Source organism: Neophocaena asiaeorientalis, unplaced genomic scaffold, assembly GCF_003031525.2.
Source record: "Neophocaena asiaeorientalis asiaeorientalis breed wild unplaced genomic scaffold, Neophocaena_asiaeorientalis_V1.1 scaffold398, whole genome shotgun sequence".
Taxonomy (NCBI): Eukaryota; Metazoa; Chordata; class Mammalia; order Artiodactyla; family Phocoenidae; genus Neophocaena; species Neophocaena asiaeorientalis.
The window spans coordinates 2616189-2635856 of NW_020173416.1; the positions used below are offsets into that span (position 1 = coordinate 2616189).

A 19668-nucleotide genomic window follows, 5' to 3' on the forward strand; every position below is an offset into this window, starting at 1 on the left:
GTTTCAAAGAATACACTCAATGCTGCTTTCTTCTCTGTGGCTGATGGATCCACAAAATCACCAAATCTTAAAACTGGAAAGGTCTTTGGGGGTCATTGTGTTCAGTAGCAGAGCTGAGAGCACTCTTTGGGGCTTGCCCTTCTCTATCTCCCTCTGCCCATCTCTTTAACTCTACTTTCAGTTGCATACTTCTGGTGTGTGGGACCTAGTAAGAGATCATAGCTTACAGGGACAGGGACCAATGTATGGCAACTGTCAGAGGATTTGTAACTTCACTTATACTGCATGATATAACTCCATTTATTATTTCACAATAAATCTCTGAGGTAGATTGAACAGTGTGATTATGCCTATTTTACAGAAAAGGAAAGTGATATTCAGAGAGGCAAAGTAGCATATTAAAGGCTAGGCGGAGCAGTAAGTGGCAGAGCTAGGACTAGAACCTCTGTTTCCTTGTCGAGTGCCTAAGCAGAGTGACTGTCTAGTTTTTTCAGGCATATGATATGTCATACAAGGAAAACTCTCATGAGAATGGACCATTATGCAAAAGCATAAAACAGAGGATGCTAAGGCAGCAGGAGAAGATCTGTCTGGGATGACAAGAAAAATGCATCTGTGAACATGTTAGTTCTGCGGAATGAAACAAACATAGTTCTGAATCCTATATTCAGATGAAAACTAAATAAGATTTTGATTAAACATAACTTAGGGCTTGCTCACAAGTCATAAATTTCCTCTCTTTTTTTGTGATTCATATTTTAAATGATGAAATATTTCTCACATAAGATAACAGTATAACACCCATGTATCCATCTCTCAGATTTGACAAATGCTAATATTTTCCCATATTTATTTCATATGCCATCCCCCCAACCATTTCACTTTTAAGAACTAAAAACTGAGTTTGCTTCTAAGACTAAGAGATTACTCTGAATAATGATAAAAAATAGGTAGCAAGGATTATAATCATGGACATTATAGTAGGATAAAAATCATGATTTTCTCAGTTTTGTTAATTAGAGAGCATAGCATATTAATTTTCGCAACGATAGGAGAGTAAAATGAAAACATAATATGACCTTATATGTCTTATATATGACATTACTTCCTATATATAAGATCAGTTGATATTTAAGAAATAAAATTAATGACAATAATTCTCTTGTTTTAAAAGAACAATACACTGTCACACTTATGTGTTAATTTTACAACTCTATGATGTAGGCAGGGCAAGAGAGGTCAATGAAATTCACAGAGGTAGTGACAGGTTCAAGGTCACCTATGTTCACTCTACTATTCTTTTAAACTACAGTAGTATTCACACTGTGAAAGACACTTTGTTATATACATTGTCAGAAAAGTTATTTATCATTTTTATCTAAGTATGTAAATATTATTTGTGTATGCCAAATATGACGATCAAAAACCAATAACTTGTATTTTTTACATTTGAAATATCTTCTCACCATTGCCACTCGAAGGGATGTTCAATTAAGCAGATTAGTAAGTTTTCTAGGTATATACCAGTAGCTTCCCTTTTCTCAAAGAACAGCAGATCTTAAAGGGATATTGTGATACCATTTAATTCTTTCTTCATTAAAAACTGCAGTTTTAATTAGATTTGAAAGGTGATTAACCATTTCTTTAAAGATAAATCTAATACTAGCATTAATCTTGATTTACTAACACTTTCATCCATTTTCACTTGAAATAAGTACCTACCCATGGTTCTCTGAGAGTACAATATTATATGAAAACATTCTATAAGAGTATTGATTTAGTGCTAAATGCTAGAAATTTAAGTACTCGGTGACAGAAAACAGAACTGTCAACTGAAGCCTGAGTGTGTCAGGGCCTAGAATCCAGTTTTGTCTCTACCGCTGAGATGACTTTGAAAAATGAACATCATTTCTTGGGGTCTCATTATCCTTATCTGTAAAATGAGAACATTTTGACTAGGTCCTTTCCATGTCTAACATTCACTGATTTAAAGCACTAGAAGCTGATTGGGATGCAGTTTAAGCACAAAGGTATTATTTTTAAGTTGACCCAGAAGTCTACTTAAAAAATACTATGACTGCCCTATCCCTAACAACTGGGAAAGCCCAAACCTTCATAACTAAATGTCCAGGAAGCACAGAGGCTTCAATAGAAGACTGGCAGCTTGCTATTGCTGCTTTGCCAATTCAGGAGTTGTGACTTCCATGACTTTTACCACTTTGATCCTCTTTTCCACTATAACTACATTCCTGTCAGGTCTATGGCACCCTAGCAGCTTCTTGAGGGCTGAGGGTGAATACAACTCTCAGTAGGTAAAGGAAAATACCAGCAATTTAAGCTGCCAGCAACTGGAGGGTGGAAGAATAAGAACGATAGTTAGGATGGCTCTTAGTGAAATCAACATGTTGGGGGAAATAGATAATTTTAACAACAACAAAAACAACACACAATTAAAGCACTAATGGAGATTCATTTACAACCTTAAAAGGATGTTCTGGAACAAAAAATATAATTTTCAAAATTTAAAATTTAGTAGATGAAGGTGAATATAGTCTCTGTTGAAACTCAATTAGTGGCATGGAAAACCAAGTAGTAGAAATGTCTCAAAGAGATGTACAAAAATATAAAATGACACAAATCATGCAGGAGATGATAAGAAATTTGGAAGACACAGCAAGACACTGACATATTATTAATAGGAATCCCATACGGGAAAAAAGGAACTGATAGAAGGGGAAAATAGAGGAAAATTTCATTTATTTGTAATGACTTGGCTTGGAGATTGAAAAGATTTACTAAATTCCAGGTAAGACTGACAAAAAATTATACACCTAAAAATGTCCTGGTTAAATTTTATAATTTCAAGGATAAAGAGAATATCTTACAAGCTGTCAGACAGAAAGATTAAATTTACTAACAAAGAAAAAAAGAATACTGGTTTTGGACTTCTTACCTACAATACTAAAAACTATAAAACAGTAGATTAATATCAACATACTCTGAGAAAAAAGGCTTGCAACCCCCAAATCCTATATCCAGTCAGACACCACTCACCTGTCAGGACAGAAGAATAATATTTGTGAAAATGTAAAAATTTAGATAATAAATCAACAAGTAATGTTCTGGAAAAATGACTCTAAATGAAAAATATTAACCAGATCAGAGACCTCAAGATAGGGGAAGATGAAGAGTAGAGAAAACACTAGTAAAACACACACATATTTATAAACTATATAACTAAATCTAAATGAATAACAATCAAATAAACTGGGGGATTATAATATATGTACTAAACATGGATTTCCCAGAAGTTATAGAGACATACTGCAAGAGAAAACTTAGTAATAGTCTAGATTTAAAAGCATTATCTCAGCAATGCCTAAAAGTTGAGGGAGTGGGAGGAGATGGGAGAAGTAAAAGTGTTCTCAAAGTCTCATTGGTGTAGGATGTGCATGGAGGAAATAGGAAGGCCTTGTAGGAGGGATATAGTGAGCACCTTTTAAAAATATAATAGTGGAGAAATGAATATTTGATTATTAGTATCAGAAATTAGAAAGAAAGCATGAGGGCAATGGTAGAGTACAGCACACCTTCCAAAATAATGAGTGAAAGGGAAAAAATAGCACCTGGATCAAACCAATAATAGGGAAAAGGACAAAGAAGAAATAACAAAGTTCTATTAATAGTAAAAATAAAGTAAGATGGAAGGAAAAAATATCAAGAGAATAATATATAGCAAACTTCATGGTAAAGCAAAATGAACGTCAAGCTAGGATCAGGGTTACAGTAAGGCAGATGCAAGATTGAGTTTTTTAAAGCTCAATTCCCATTTGGATGTTATTTATAAGGGATACACTTAAAAGAGATGAAAGAATAAAAATAAAAGGTATGCCCAAAAGACACCAGGCTAATATAAATATTCAAGAAAGCAGGAATGGCATTTTAATGTCAAAGTGGAATTTAAAGTCAAAAGAACTAAAAAGGATAAAGAGAGGAAACTAATTGTGATAAAAGGCAAATTTATAAAACTGATACAATAATATATAACTGTCTCACAAGTCATGTTCTCATTTTATCTAGGCTTCTTGACTGACCTACCAAATCCCTGCACATTGTAGGCACTCAATAAATGAATGAACACTGGCCTCAAATTAATCTCTCCACAGTAGCTTTGGGAATAAATAATGTACAATATTTACAACTATAATGATATTATGGGCAAATAATATTATCTGTGGGTGGAAGAGAAGATACTACTAACATTTATGTAATCATAAATAGTACTTTCTTTGAGTGGATGTCATGTAGAAGAGGGAGTCAATTTATTTGGTGTTGCTCCAGGCAGAATTAGAACTAATGGATAAGAGAAACAGGGATAAAGACTTTGGCTCAGGGTAATAGAAAAACATCCTTGCCATAACAGCCATCCAACAATAAATGTTCTCCTCATGAGGCAAATAATATCTTTCTCACTAAAAGCATCAAACAGAAACCTGATGGCCAGCTGTTAGAAATTTTCTCTAACACCTCCACTGAGTAAAATATTGGAGAAGCTAACATCAGAAATTCCTTTCAATTCTAAGATATTGTATTGTATGGAAATACCAAAATTTATATAATTAACACAATGACTATTTTCTCTTCACGTATATAGACTGAACCAGAAATGGAGAAACTGATGCAGGCATTGCAATATAATACTCAGCTTGTAGATCACACGTGTCTCCCTCTCACTTTTTGGACACCAGGAACATTTGACTATTTGACTTGAGTGAAAAAAATAGAAGCATTTTTCCTCCCCCAAGCTGTGACATTCACCTTCATCTTGGAAGATGGTCACCAATAATAATAACAACTCTTCCTAGAGTTGTAACTTAATTAGATGTCAAAAAAGCTTAAAGTTAATAGAAAGGTAGATAAAAGAGAAAGAAGTATATCTCAAAATAAATCTATCAAAATGAATGTGGCTTTCTCAAGACTTTGCATACTAATCAGTTTCTGTGAAGGAGGAATATGTCTAAAGGGTATGATATCTTTTGACTATTATATCTACTCAGATTTCAGTGGGTATTGGGGGTCCACTTTCAGTTCAGACTCTGCTTTTTAAAATTTCTATCTGGAATAGGGCCAAGATGGCAGAGTAGGAAGACCCTGAGCTCACCTCCTGCCATGGGCACACCAAAATCACAACAATTTACAGAGAAACTATCGATGAGAATGACCTGAAGACTAGCAGAAAATCTCATTGGCAAAGGCAAATATACAGTAAATGTAGTAAACCAACCACTCATAAAGCTAGTAGGAAGCTTAAATGAAAAAAGTAGTAAAATCATCTATATTCACAGTAAGTAGTTAAGGGTATGCAAACAAAAAGATATAAAATATGATGTCAAAAATATTAAACATGTAGGGGAAAGTAAAAATGCAGGGTTGTTAGAATGCATTTGGACTTAAGAAAGCATCAACTTAAAATAATCATGTATATGTGTATGCAAACCTCATGATAAGTACAAACCAAAAATCTATAAAAGATATATATACAAAAAGAGAAAGGAATCCAAACATAACAATAAAGATAGTTATCAAATCACAAGGGAAAAGAGCAAAAGAGGAAGAGAGGAACAAAAAAGACCTACAAAAACAAGTAACAAAATGGCAATCAGTACACACCTATCAATAATAACTTTAAATGTAAATGGATTAAATGCCCGATTCAAAAGATAGAGAGTGGTTGAATAAATTAAAAAAAAAAACCATATATATGCTGCCTGCAAGAGACTGACTTCAGATCTAAAGACACACATAGACCAAAAGGGAGGGGATGGAAAAAGATACTCCTTGCAAATAGAAAAGAAAGTTGAAGTAGCAATACTAATGCAAGACAAAATGGACTTTAAAATGGAGAATGTTACAAGAGACAAAGAAGGACATTACATAATGATAAAGAGATCAATCCAACAAGAAGATATAACAATGTAAAATATATATGTACCCAACATAGGAGAACCTAAATACATAAAACAAATATTAACAAACATAAAGAAAGAAATTGATAGTAACACAATAACAGTAAGGGACTTCAACACCCCACTCACATCAATGGACAGATCACCCAGACAGAAAATTAATAAGGAAACATTGGCCTTAAATGACACATTAGACCTGATGAACTTAGTTGATACATACAGACCATTTCATCCAAAGCAGCAGAATACACATACTTTTCAAGTGCATGTGGAACATTCTCTAGGATAGAACACATACTAGGTCACAAAACAAGGCTCATTAAATTTAAGAACACTGAAATCATATCAAACATCTTTTCTGACCACAACACTATGAGATTAGAAATTAACTATAAGGAAAAAAACTGCAAAAAAAACCCCAAACGTGGAGGCCAAATAATATGCTACTAAATAACCAATGAATCACTGAAGAAACCAAAGAGGAAGTAAAAAAGTACCTAAACAAAAATGAAAATGGAAGCACAACAACCAAAAACTATGGGACAGAGTAAAAGCATTTCAAAGAGGGTAGTTTATAGTGATATAAGCCTATCTCAGGAAACAAGAAAAATCTAAAATAAACAACCTAACCTACACCTAAAGGGAAACTAGAAAAAGAACAAACAAAACCCAATGTTAATAGAAGGAAAGAAATATAAAGATCAGAGGAGAAATAAATGAAATAGAGACTAAAAAAGCAATAGAAAAGATCAATGAAACTAACAGCTGGTTCCTTGAAAAGATAAACAAAATTGGTACACCTTTAGCCAGACTCATCAGGAAAAAAAGAGGGAGGACACAAATAAATAAAATCATAAATGAAAAAGAAGTTACAACTGATACCATAGAAATACAATAGTTCATAAATGATTATTACAAACAATTATATGTCAATAAAATGGACAACCTTGGAGAAATGGATAAATTCCTACAAACGTACAATCTCCTAAGACTGACTCAGGAAGAATTAGAAAATATGAACAGACCAATTACCAGTAATGAAATTGATTCAGTAATTTAAAAAATTCCCACCAAACAAAAGTCCGTTAACAGATGGCTTCACAGGTGAATTTTATCAAATTTTTAAAGAACCATTAATGCCTACACTTCTCACATTACTCCAAAAAAACTGAGATGGAAGGAATGCTTCTGAACTCATATACGAGGTCAGCATCACCTGATATCAAAACAAAGATATCACACAAAAAAGAAAATTATAGGCCAAAATCACTGATGAACATAGATGCAGAAATCCTCAATGAAATATTAGCAAACAGAATTCAACAATATGTTAAAAGGGTCATATATCATGATCAAGTAAGATTTATTCCAGGGAGGCAATGATGGTCCAATATCCACAAATTAATTAATGTGATACACCACATTAACAAACTGAAGAATAAAAATCATATGATCATCTCAATAGATGTAGAAAAAGCTTTTGACAAAATTCAACATCCATGTATAATAAAAACTCTCAATAAAGTGGTTACAGAGGTTACATACCTCAACATAATAAAGATCATATATGACAAACCTACAGCCAACATCATACTCAATGGTGAAAAGCTGAAAGCATTTCCTCTAAGATCAGGAACAGGACAAGGATACCCACTTTTATTCAACATAGCATTGAAAGTCCTAGCCACAGCAATCAGACAAGAGAAAGAAATAAAAGGGATCCAAATTGGAAAGGAAAAAGTAAAATTGTCACTGTTTGCTGATGACATGATACTATATATAGAAAATCCTAAAGACACCAGCAAAAAAACTGTTAGAACTAATAAATGAATTCAGTAAAGTTGCAGGATACAAAATTAATATACATAAATCTGTTGTGTTTCTATACACTAACAACAAACTATCAGAAAGAGAAATCAGGAAAATAATCTCATTTACAATTGTGTCAAAAAGAAAAAAAATACCTAGGAATAAAACTACCTAAGGAGGTAAAAGACCAGTACTTGGAAAACTATAAAACATCGATGAAAGAAATTAAAGATGACACAAGTAGAAAGATACACTGACTGTGTCCATGAATTGGAAGAATTAATATTGTTAAAATTACCATACTACCCAAGGCAATCTACAGGTTTCATGTAATCCCTATCAAAATACCAATGGCATTTTTTCACAGAACTAGAATAAATAATTTAAAATTTTGTATGGAAACACAAAAGACTTTGAATAGCCAAAACAATCTTGAGAAGAAGAACAAAGTTGGAGGTATCAAGCTCCCTGATTGCAAATTACACTACAAAGCCACAACAATCAAAACAGTATGGCACTGGCACAAAAACAGACCCATAGATCAATGAAACAGGATAGAGAGCCCAGAAATAAACCCAGACTTATGGTCAATTAATATACGACGGAGGCAAGAATACACAATGGAGAAAAGACAGTCTCTTCAATGAATGTTGTTGGGAAAACTTGACAGTTACTTGCAGAAGACTCAAACTTGCCTAATTTCTTACACCATATACAAAAATAAACTAAAGATGGATTAAAGACCTAAGTGTAAGACCAGAAACCATAAAACTCCTAGAAGAAAACATGGGCGGTATGCTGTTTTACATTGGTTGTAGCAATATTTCTTTTGGATATGTTTCCCCAGGTAAAGGAAAAAAAAGCAAAAATTAACAAATGGGACAAATTAACAAATTAAAAACCTTTTGCACAGAGAAGGAAACTATCAACAGAATGAAAAGGCAGACTATTGAATGGGAGAAAATATTTGCAAATGATATGACCAATACAGGGTTAATATACAGCATATATAAATAGCTCATACAACTCAATATCAAAAAAACAAACAACCTGATTTTAAAATGGGCAGAATTGGGAGACTGGGATTCACATATATACAGTATTGATACCATGTATAAAATAGGTAACTTAACGACAATACACTGTATAGCACAGGGAACTCAATGCATTGTGGTGACCTAAAAGGGAAGGAAATCCAAAAAGAGAGGGGATATATGTATATGTACAACTGATTCATTTTGCTGTACAGTAGAAATGAACACAATATTATAAAGCAACTATACTCCAATAAAAATTAATTGAAAAAAAAGATGGGCAGAAGACCTGAATAGATATTTTCCCAAATAAGATATTTAGATGGCCAGCAGGCACATGACAAGATGCTCAGCATAATTAATCATCACAGAATTGCAAATCAAAACCATAACGAGATATCAACTCATACCTGTCAGAATGGCTATTATAAAAAAGACAACAAATAACAAGTGTTGGCAAGGATATGGAGAAAAGGGCACGCTTGTGCAGGGTTGGTGGGATGTAAATTGGTGTGGCCACTATGGAGGTTCTTAAAAAATTACAAACCTACAGCCAACATCATACTCAATGGTGAAAAGCTGAAAGCATTTCCTCTAAGATCAGGAACAGGACAAGGATACCCACTTTTATTCAACATAGCATTGAAAGTCCTAGCCACAGCAATCAGACAAGAGAAAGAAATAAAAGGGATCCAAATTGGAAAGGAAAAAGTAAAATTGTCACTGTTTGCTGATGACATGATACTATATATAGAAAATCCTAAAGACACCAGCAAAAAAACTGTTAGAACTAATAAATGAATTCAGTAAAGTTGCAGGATACAAAATTAATATACATAAATCTGTTGTGTTTCTATACACTAACAACAAACTATCAGAAAGAGAAATCAGGAAAATAATCTCATTTACAATTGTGTCAAAAAGAAAAAAAATACCTAGGAATAAAACTACCTAAGGAGGTAAAAGACCAGTACTTGGAAAACTATAAAACATCGATGAAAGAAATTAAAGATGACACAAGTAGAAAGATACACTGACTGTGTCCATGAATTGGAAGAATTAATATTGTTAAAATTACCATACTACCCAAGGCAATCTACAGGTTTCATGTAATCCCTATCAAAATACCAATGGCATTTTTTCACAGAACTAGAATAAATAATTTAAAATTTTGTATGGAAACACAAAAGACTTTGAATAGCCAAAACAATCTTGAGAAGAAGAACAAAGTTGGAGGTATCAAGCTCCCTGATTGCAAATTACACTACAAAGCCACAACAATCAAAACAGTATGGCACTGGCACAAAAACAGACCCATAGATCAATGAAACAGGATAGAGAGCCCAGAAATAAACCCAGACTTATGGTCAATTAATATACGACGGAGGCAAGAATACACAATGGAGAAAAGACAGTCTCTTCAATGAATGTTGTTGGGAAAACTTGACAGTTACTTGCAGAAGACTCAAACTTGCCTAATTTCTTACACCATATACAAAAATAAACTAAAGATGGATTAAAGACCTAAGTGTAAGACCAGAAACCATAAAACTCCTAGAAGAAAACATGGGCGGTATGCTGTTTTACATTGGTTGTAGCAATATTTCTTTTGGATATGTTTCCCCAGGTAAAGGAAAAAAAAGCAAAAATTAACAAATGGGACAAATTAACAAATTAAAAACCTTTTGCACAGAGAAGGAAACTATCAACAGAATGAAAAGGCAGACTATTGAATGGGAGAAAATATTTGCAAATGATATGACCAATACAGGGTTAATATACAGCATATATAAATAGCTCATACAACTCAATATCAAAAAAACAAACAACCTGATTTTAAAATGGGCAGAATTGGGAGACTGGGATTCACATATATACAGTATTGATACCATGTATAAAATAGGTAACTTAACGACAATACACTGTATAGCACAGGGAACTCAATGCATTGTGGTGACCTAAAAGGGAAGGAAATCCAAAAAGAGAGGGGATATATGTATATGTACAACTGATTCATTTTGCTGTACAGTAGAAATGAACACAATATTATAAAGCAACTATACTCCAATAAAAATTAATTGAAAAAAAAGATGGGCAGAAGACCTGAATAGATATTTTCCCAAATAAGATATTTAGATGGCCAGCAGGCACATGACAAGATGCTCAGCATAATTAATCATCACAGAATTGCAAATCAAAACCATAACGAGATATCAACTCATACCTGTCAGAATGGCTATTATAAAAAAGACAACAAATAACAAGTGTTGGCAAGGATATGGAGAAAAGGGCACGCTTGTGCAGGGTTGGTGGGATGTAAATTGGTGTGGCCACTATGGAGGTTCTTAAAAAATTAAAAATAGAACTACCATATGATCCAGCAATTCTACTTCTGGGTAGTTTTCCAAAGAAAACAAAATCACTAATTTGAAAAGATATATGTGCCGCTACGTTCACTGTAGCATTATTCACAATAGTGAAGATACGTAAGCAGTTAAGTGTCCATTGATAGATGAATGGATAAAGAAGAGATGGTGTGTGTATATACTGTATATGGAATACTACTCAGCCATAAAAATGAATGGAATCTTGCCATTTGTGACAACATGGATAGACCTAGAGGGTATTATGCTAAGTGAAATTAAGTCAGACAGAGAAAGACAAATACTCTATGATTCACTTACATGTGGAATCTAAAAAACAAGACAAATGAACATACATATCAAAACAGAAACAGAGGCGTGGGCCAAAGGGTCCTCTGAATCCTCGCTGGATTCCGGAGGGAGAGGGGCACGCGGAGACGGGCACCAGCTGTTCCAAAGGCAGCGCAGCTGCACCTGCGAGAGGTGTGATTCGATTCCCTTAGCCCAGTCAGAGGCATTCCTCACAGACCTCTTGGATAAAGTGTGTGAGCGAATGAAGGACTACAAGCATGAAGAAGACCCCGTGACTAAGGAGAAGAATTTCAAGAGATTTGCTCCAAGGAAAGGAGACAAAATATACAAAGAATTTTAAAAATTCTATTTTTATTCTGATGCTTACAGACATTTGAAATTCGCGTGTGAAACTATAATGGAAGAGTACGAAGATGAAATGTTCTCACTTATGGCCCAGGAGGCACACTACCTCGCTGACAAGCTGTGCAGCGAGAAATCAGGTCTGTGTGAAACTTCTACTAATCACAGTGAACTCTAGGAATGATGGTGCTGCTAGCTAGAGGAGAGACAAGTCACAGCCCCCAAGGTCAATGTCTGCATTTCTGTCTTCATGTTTCTTCACGAGAAGAAACTTTATGTCTCTTGTTCATAGTGCATTGTCTCATGTTTGATATTTTATTGAAAATCTCGTTTGGCATCATGACGAGCCCCAATTCTTTCTATAGGTGAAGCTGAGGAGTGCATGAAACGAATTACCTTTGTAGATTTTGATACAAACAGGCTTGGCAGGAAAGCATTTAACTCAGTAATAGGAAAAAAGTGAAGACATTTCATAAATGAAATAAGGATTTAATAACGTGTACCGTATATTTCATGCACATATACAAGTATAGTGCTCTGTTTGATAAAAACTTGATTTGATTTCATAAATACTTGATTAGTCATGAAATTAAGAAAACATATTGCTGCAAATTCCAGGTTAATTTTTCTGGGTTGCATGGCTATCACTGAAAGAAGCGAACTCACTTATATCAGGAATGAAATTTAAATTTCTAGAAACCTTAAGTTTAAAAACTTTTTAATTTCTAAAATTTAATTAAATGCATAAAAAGCAGTGAGCACTTTTACAGGGAACAGTAACTATATTGGCCTTTCTGATGCATACATCCTGAATTCAAATGATTTAGAAAATTGATTTATTATTCATGTATTTATTATCATGTAGTCTTAAAGGATGATACCAATGGCCATGTTTTGTTTCGCTGCAAACTCTCCTGTCGTGCCTTTGTTTCTTAAAGACTTTCACCTAACATTTAGCGTGTAGATTTTACTACTAACCAACCTATCATTCTTTCTATGGATGTTTTTGTAGGTGTGGAGATGGAAGGAGAGGTGGGAACTTATGGAAAATAGCCTTTTGACCACGTTAATAACAGAGTGTAGTAATAATCTAACTCTTGGAGATTTCATTGTCTCTGTTAAGTTTACATTCATTGGAATATAACTTTAATCATTTAAAAGGTCAGGACCTATTTTACACTTGTTTTAAAGAAGTTCTCATTGTTGTCTCTGAGAATTTACTAGGTAGGATGCTTATACTTTGTCATGTGGATTTCTATTTGCTAAGAATAAGCCAAGACCAATGAATCCACTTCACTGAGGAGTGGAGAGTAGAATAGAGCAAAGTCCCCAAAACAAAAACTATTTGCCATATGTTACCTGATGGCCTAGAAAGCACATTACTTAAGCCACTCAACTGACTCGTCAGGAGGAAATAATTCTCACATTTATAAAAATTTGCCAAAATGAAGAGAAAGACGTTTCCATTCTTCTCCTTTACCCACCTCAACTCTTATTAAAAGTTACATTTTTAAAGTTAATTCCATTTATTTGGGAAAACTGAGAAGGTTTGTGATTTTTTGATATGTCTGTAGCTGGCTAAGTAGTATAGAGCCTACATATTATAACCCAATGAGGCTGCACTGCATGCAAATGACAAAAAATGGAAATAGGATTAAAGAAAAATTAGCATCATTTTTCAGTAAGGTAGTAAAATTGTGACTTAAAACATAGGCCCTATAACTTTAGTAAACTTAACTATTTAAGTTTAATTTAGCATTTCAAAAAATGAGTCATAAACATTTTCCTAACTTAGGCTTCCTTGGTAAATGCACTAAACTGTTTCTTCACGGGAACATGTAGAGACACTGGCACGAAGTTCCCTCGAAAACCATAACATTTGTGATTGAAGAAGTGTTGGCTGCGGTCCTTCCATACCTTCAATGGTAAATCTGACACATTCTCACATCTAGACAGTACTAATGCTAATCGTAGAATTTAAGAGATTTTGGGCTTTTGTTTCCCACCTAAAGGACCTTGGGGAGGTATGCCTTCCCTCCACTGACACTGACGGCTGTTTCTCATGGATATTGAGGCTTCTGCTTTGACTGGAGAGAACCAAATATCTTGCCTCTGATGGGGAATATCTTAAGGTTTTGCTAAATAGGGCTTTTCAGTTTTTTCTTACTTCCCAGTAAAAATAATCTTGTCTCTTGCAAGATTTTCAATATCTCATGACTTAGATAATTTTTTAATTTCCAGATCAAACTTGTTAAACACATGTAAATGTTTGTAGTTACTGATTAACACTACATTTGAGTGAGCCACTGCATTTCTTATGGCTGCGATGACTCTTAAGTTTCCCTCTGGGTGTGGTGAGGCTGCGCTGCTTTTGCTAATGAACAATAATGAGAGAGTAGCTAACTGCTGGCTTTGCCATGCCTCCAAACACATTCCTGCATTTTAATGACTTTTATTGACCAAAAACAAAGCAAAAGCAAAAAGCCAGAAAAAGAAAAAAAGAAGAAAAAGAAACAAAACAACACCTAGGGTGTGACAGAAAAGTTTCTTAGAGTCCATGAAAAGCACCTAATTCTGGGTCAGAAGAAAATCTCGGAGAAAAGGTGGGGAGAGGTTTATAATGCTTATTAAAATAATGTGGAGAGAAGACATGTTTCAGGTGGATGATTTCAAATCGTACTTTTAGGAGATGGTTTCTTTGGGTCTCCATGGAAGACTTCTGTGAGCCTCTTCTCATAAAGAAAAGACCAAATTGGCTGAGATGAACAGCTTATATTTTGTTATGTGGATTACGATTTGCTAAGAATAAGCCAAGACCAATGAATCCATTTCACTGAGGAGTGGAGAGTGGAATAGAGCAAAGTCCCAAAAGGGAGAGATCAATACTTGATTTACTAAAGCAAGCCCTAAAAAAAAAAGTCAATAACTGGTTATATTTTTTATACCTATTTCTCTGCTTGGTTGATATTTATTAATATATGTAATAGCATTATCTAAATATTTTAAAATATAAAAAAACAAACAAAAAAAACCAAAACAGAAACAGAGTCGTAGATACAGAGAAAAAACAGGTGGTTGCTAGAGGGGAGGGGATGGGGGAGATGACTGTAATAGGTGAGGGCAATTAAGAGGTACAAACATAAAATAAATGAGTCAAAGGGATAAAATGTACAGTGTGGGAATACAGTCAATAATAATATATCTTTGTATGGTAACAGATGGTAACTAATCTTATTATGGTGGTCATCTTGTAATGTATAGAAATATTGGGTCACTATGTTGTATACCAGGAACTAACATAGTGTTGTAGGTCAATTACACTTAACAAACAAACAAACAAACCCATAGAAAAAGAGATTGGACTTTTGATTACCAGAGGCAGGTGGTGAGGCGAGGGGGAATTGGATGAAGGTGGTAGAAAGGTACCAACTTCCAGTTACAAGATAAATAAATACTAGGGATGTAATATACACCATGATTAATATAACTAACACTGCTGTGTATTATACATGGAAGTTGTTAAGAGAGTAAATCCTAAGACTTCTCATCACAAGGAAAAAATGTTTTTTTCTTTTCTTTTATATCTATACGAGATGATGGATGTTCACTAAATTCATTGTGGTAATCATTTCATAATGTGGTCAGATGATTTTTAAAAGATTTTTATTGGAGTATAGTTGATTTACAAGGTTGTGTTAGTTTCAGGTGTACAGTAAAGTGAATCAGTTATACATATACATATATCCACTGTTTTTTAGATTCTTTTCCCATATAGGTCATTAGAGAGTATTGAGTAGAGTTCCCTGTGCTATATAGTAGGTCCATATTAGTTATCTACTTTATATATAGTAGTGTGTATATGTCAATCCCAATCTCCCAATTTATTCCTCCCCCATGTTTCCCACCTTGTAACCATAAGTTTGTTTTCTGTATCTGTGACTCTATTTCTGTTTTGTAAATAAGTTCACGTGTACCATTCTTTTAGATTCCATATATAAGTGATATCATATATGATATTTTTCTTTCTCTGTCTGACTTATTTCACTCAGTATGACAATCTCTAGGTCCATCCATGTTGCTGCAAATGGCATTATTTTGTTCTTTTTATGGCTGAGTAATATTCCATTGTATATATGTACCACATCTTCTTTATCCACTCCTCTGTCGAAGGACATTTAGGTTGCTTCCATGTCTTGGTTATTGTAAATAGTGCTGCAATGAACATTGTGGTGCATGTATCTTTTCAAATTATGATTTTCTCTGGATATATGCCCAGTGCAGAAGACCTAAATAGACATTTCTCCAAAGAAGACATACTGATGGCCAAGATGCACATGAAAAGATGCTCAACATCACTAAATATTAGAGAAATGCAAATCAAAACTACAATGAGGTATCACCTCACACTGGTCAGAATGGCCATCATCAAAAAACCTATAAACAATAAATGCTGGAGAGGGTGTGGAGAAAAGGGAACCCTCCTACACTGTTGATGGGAATGTAAATTGGTACAATCCTATGGAGAACAGTATGGAGGGTCCTTAGAAAACTAAATATAGAACTACTATAAGTCAAATGATTATACTGTACACCTTAAACTTATATAGTGCTGGATGTCAATTATATCTCAATAAAAGTGGAAAAAATTGTATCTGCCTTAAGTTACTGTAATCCTGATTCTGGGATAAACTTTTTTTTTGCTTTATCACATAGTCTACTATAGAAGTCAAAACAAAGACAGATCCTTTACCCAAGATTAGATTTTATGGACTTAGCGTATTCAGAATGCAAATGCAGTTTTATTTTAACATATTTAATATAAACACACAGATGGACAACAGCTGCTAATTAGTTTCCTGTTTCATCTGTTACACCAACTGTGAGCTGTATCATTTTAGGATGAGTGAAGATGACAGCAAGAGACTGAGAAAAAAATTCTAGGATTTGGAGACTAAAACAATAATGGCAGTTGATCATACCAAGATAACAAAAAAAATAGTTAAGGATAAACTAATCATATACTAATTTCTTCAGAGGTCAAGGATAAATTCCTGGACTATAAATATTTTCTGGGTGTCTACTTCATGTATAGGATCAAACTATATACTACATATAGTCATCATTTAGTCCTCCTTCAGTCTCACTGGGTTTTCAGGTACTATGGAGTCATATAAAACAGAACAAAGTATGGTCACTGCCTTTAAATGTACAAACCAGTGCAGAAAACATGTGACAAAATTTAGAAAACTGAATAAAATGAGCAAATAAATTAACACTGATTGAACTTAAAATACATTAATTAAAGTGAAAATACATATAAAAAGAAATGTTATAAATGTTGAGTGGAACAGAATGATCAGAATTGGTTTGGGATAATTAGGAAAGGCTTTCTGGACATATTACTTTTTATGGGAGTCAGGTCATATGAGAAAAACATTTCAAAAATTACAGTAATACCTAGAGGTAATTCTTGGAAGAAACAGTGACATCAACTGTAATAGCAGCTCTTAAGGATTAAAAAAGGCAAATGTAGTAGCCCCTAAAAAGTCTGTCATTAAGAATGGGAAGACTCTCTTGTCAATAAACACATGTTTTTTATGGTAAAAAAAATATATTTGGTTAACCAATAGAAAATGAGAGACCTCTGTTGATAAATGATCAGAAAATAAATCTATTATGTTGACTTAAAAATTAAAACTTTATTCCATAAGGGAAGCTGACAGTTTATAAAGAGGATAAGAACCATTTAAATTCAGATCTAAATTGTGATAATATGAAATTTCTAGTTTTATAAATTAAGCACTAGGAAGCTAGGATATGTTTGGTTCACAAATTGGAGGATGTAAGGCACTGGGCTCTGTTAAGTCTATCTTGATAATTCCTGCTAAAAGTGTCAGTTTTATAAGAATCCAATTTGCTATCTCCGTGCCTGTTCCCCTTCTGTTTTACGCTTCGCTGCGAAGAGGCAGCTTTACAAATTGGCAGCAGCAGGAGCAGGCAATTTAAGTCCAAAACATCAATTTATGACAGAACCAAGCAAGCCCAGTGTGATTTGAGTGGGGCAGGCTTCCGTGATGGCAATTTTCCAGAAAGGGGAATTCTTTTCTTAATTAAGGGAATTTCCCAGCCTTTCAGGCCTTGAAAGCCTAGAAAGTCCAAGTCAGCAGTTTGTTAGCTACCTTACACCAAGCTGTTTCAAAACTTATGTAGAAATATAAACAGCTCAATAGTTAAAACTCAGTTTTAGGAATGATATAAATTTAATCAATGTTGAACTTTATTTAAAAAGATTTCTTTGAGTGGATTTTGTGTATTTGAATCATAATTACTGCTTGGTATATTTAAGAAGTTAATGTGTAATGTTTGGATGTTAATATCTATTGAATGATTAAATCCCTCAAATCTACCCAGTTTTTACTCTGTTACTCTACTTCTTTTGGCCTGATAGAAATGCATGACATGTTTTATTATAGTAGTTTTTTTTTTTTTTCTTTTAATACCTGCTGTGACCATCTAGTACTTTTTGGAGCATGAAGAGATGTACCCACTGAGAACTGAGTCCCTCACTCTGTTCCCTTTGCTACTGCACATGACAACACCTCTCAGAGATGTAGTTTTAAGCATTGAACTTGATATGTTAATTGGTTTATATTCATGAACTGGACAGATTCTTTAAAATCATCACCATTCTGCTCCTCACAATATAATGAGTCATTTTGTACTTAAATTTCCAGGTGCCAGAATGCATATATGTTACTCTGGAAAAACATTTTACCTTTTGTGAAAGATGGCTTGGGAGAATTAACTGTGTGTGAAGTGAATGAGAGTGACAATAAAAATTATTTTTTGGGAAAAAAAAAAAAGATGTTAATGTGTAAGATCATGTAAGCCAGTGGAAGCAGCTCCCCAACTTTTAAAGTTAGAAGCTTCCTAAATTCATTTGGAATTCTGTTCCCCCGTCCTGCCCCACATTCTTCAGAAACATAAAATGAATCATCCTAGGTGCAAAGCTTTATATCATGCATTTTTTTCTGAGGTACCTCAGTTACCAATATAATTTTGTTGTCAGTGCCATATTTTCTGGTCTGCTCCTATGGCTAAGGTTTTTGTACTCACTTTGAAGGGACCCTGTAAGATTTTTCTGGACAGTTGCACAGTTGGAAGTTTCTAGGTTCCATGGAAAAGGAGGATGGTATAGGAAAAGATAGCAGAGTTGTCTAATCTAGAAGAGGTACTCCTACTAAGTGCTATAGACATAGGGTTACCAAGACATACCTTGTCCTGGATTTCATGGAGCTTACATGTTGGGAAAGAAAACAACACTGGCTCAATATGAACAAATCCTTTTCCCACCCTGTTTAGGCCACATCAGGACACTGAGGGAAAAGAGAAAAAATGTAAAAACAGAGAAGCACATATGTGCTAAATGACCAATATCTTAACCAAGTCTGGCCACAATTGTCATGTCACATATAATACTCTCTACTTATGTATGTATGCAAACATCCTCATTTGTCTTAGACTTCCTCCACAGTAGGGAAACAGTATTTCATGCTGCCTAGGAGAACAAAAGGAAGCTAACAGGTTATTGAACCAGCCATGGGGAAAAGAAAACTAGGATATCTACTGTTCCATATTCAAAGTAGAAATAGGATGTAGCTTAGAAGTATTACAGCTTACCCCTGTAAACACAAACTAATTTGTGCCAGTTTGAAATCACTAGGTTTGACTAGTTTCATATTCAGATCATATTCAGTGTCCCCCTCTTTCCTTTCCTGTTACTTCCTGGCATTTATTGAGTAGCTACTATGTGCTGGCAACGTTCTAAATTCTAAGGATAAA

The 19668-nt window shown here is 34.1% G+C and overlaps 1 protein-coding gene and 1 pseudogene across 2 annotated transcripts in view; one reads left to right on the plus strand and one right to left on the minus strand.

Moving 5' to 3' along the window:
* GPHN (gephyrin) overlaps window positions 1-19668 on the minus strand; it is a 601186-nt gene that overhangs the window by 33616 nt on the left and 547902 nt on the right. The window lies entirely within an intron of this gene.
* Window positions 11726-12004, plus strand: LOC112401178 (protein canopy homolog 1 pseudogene; annotated as a pseudogene).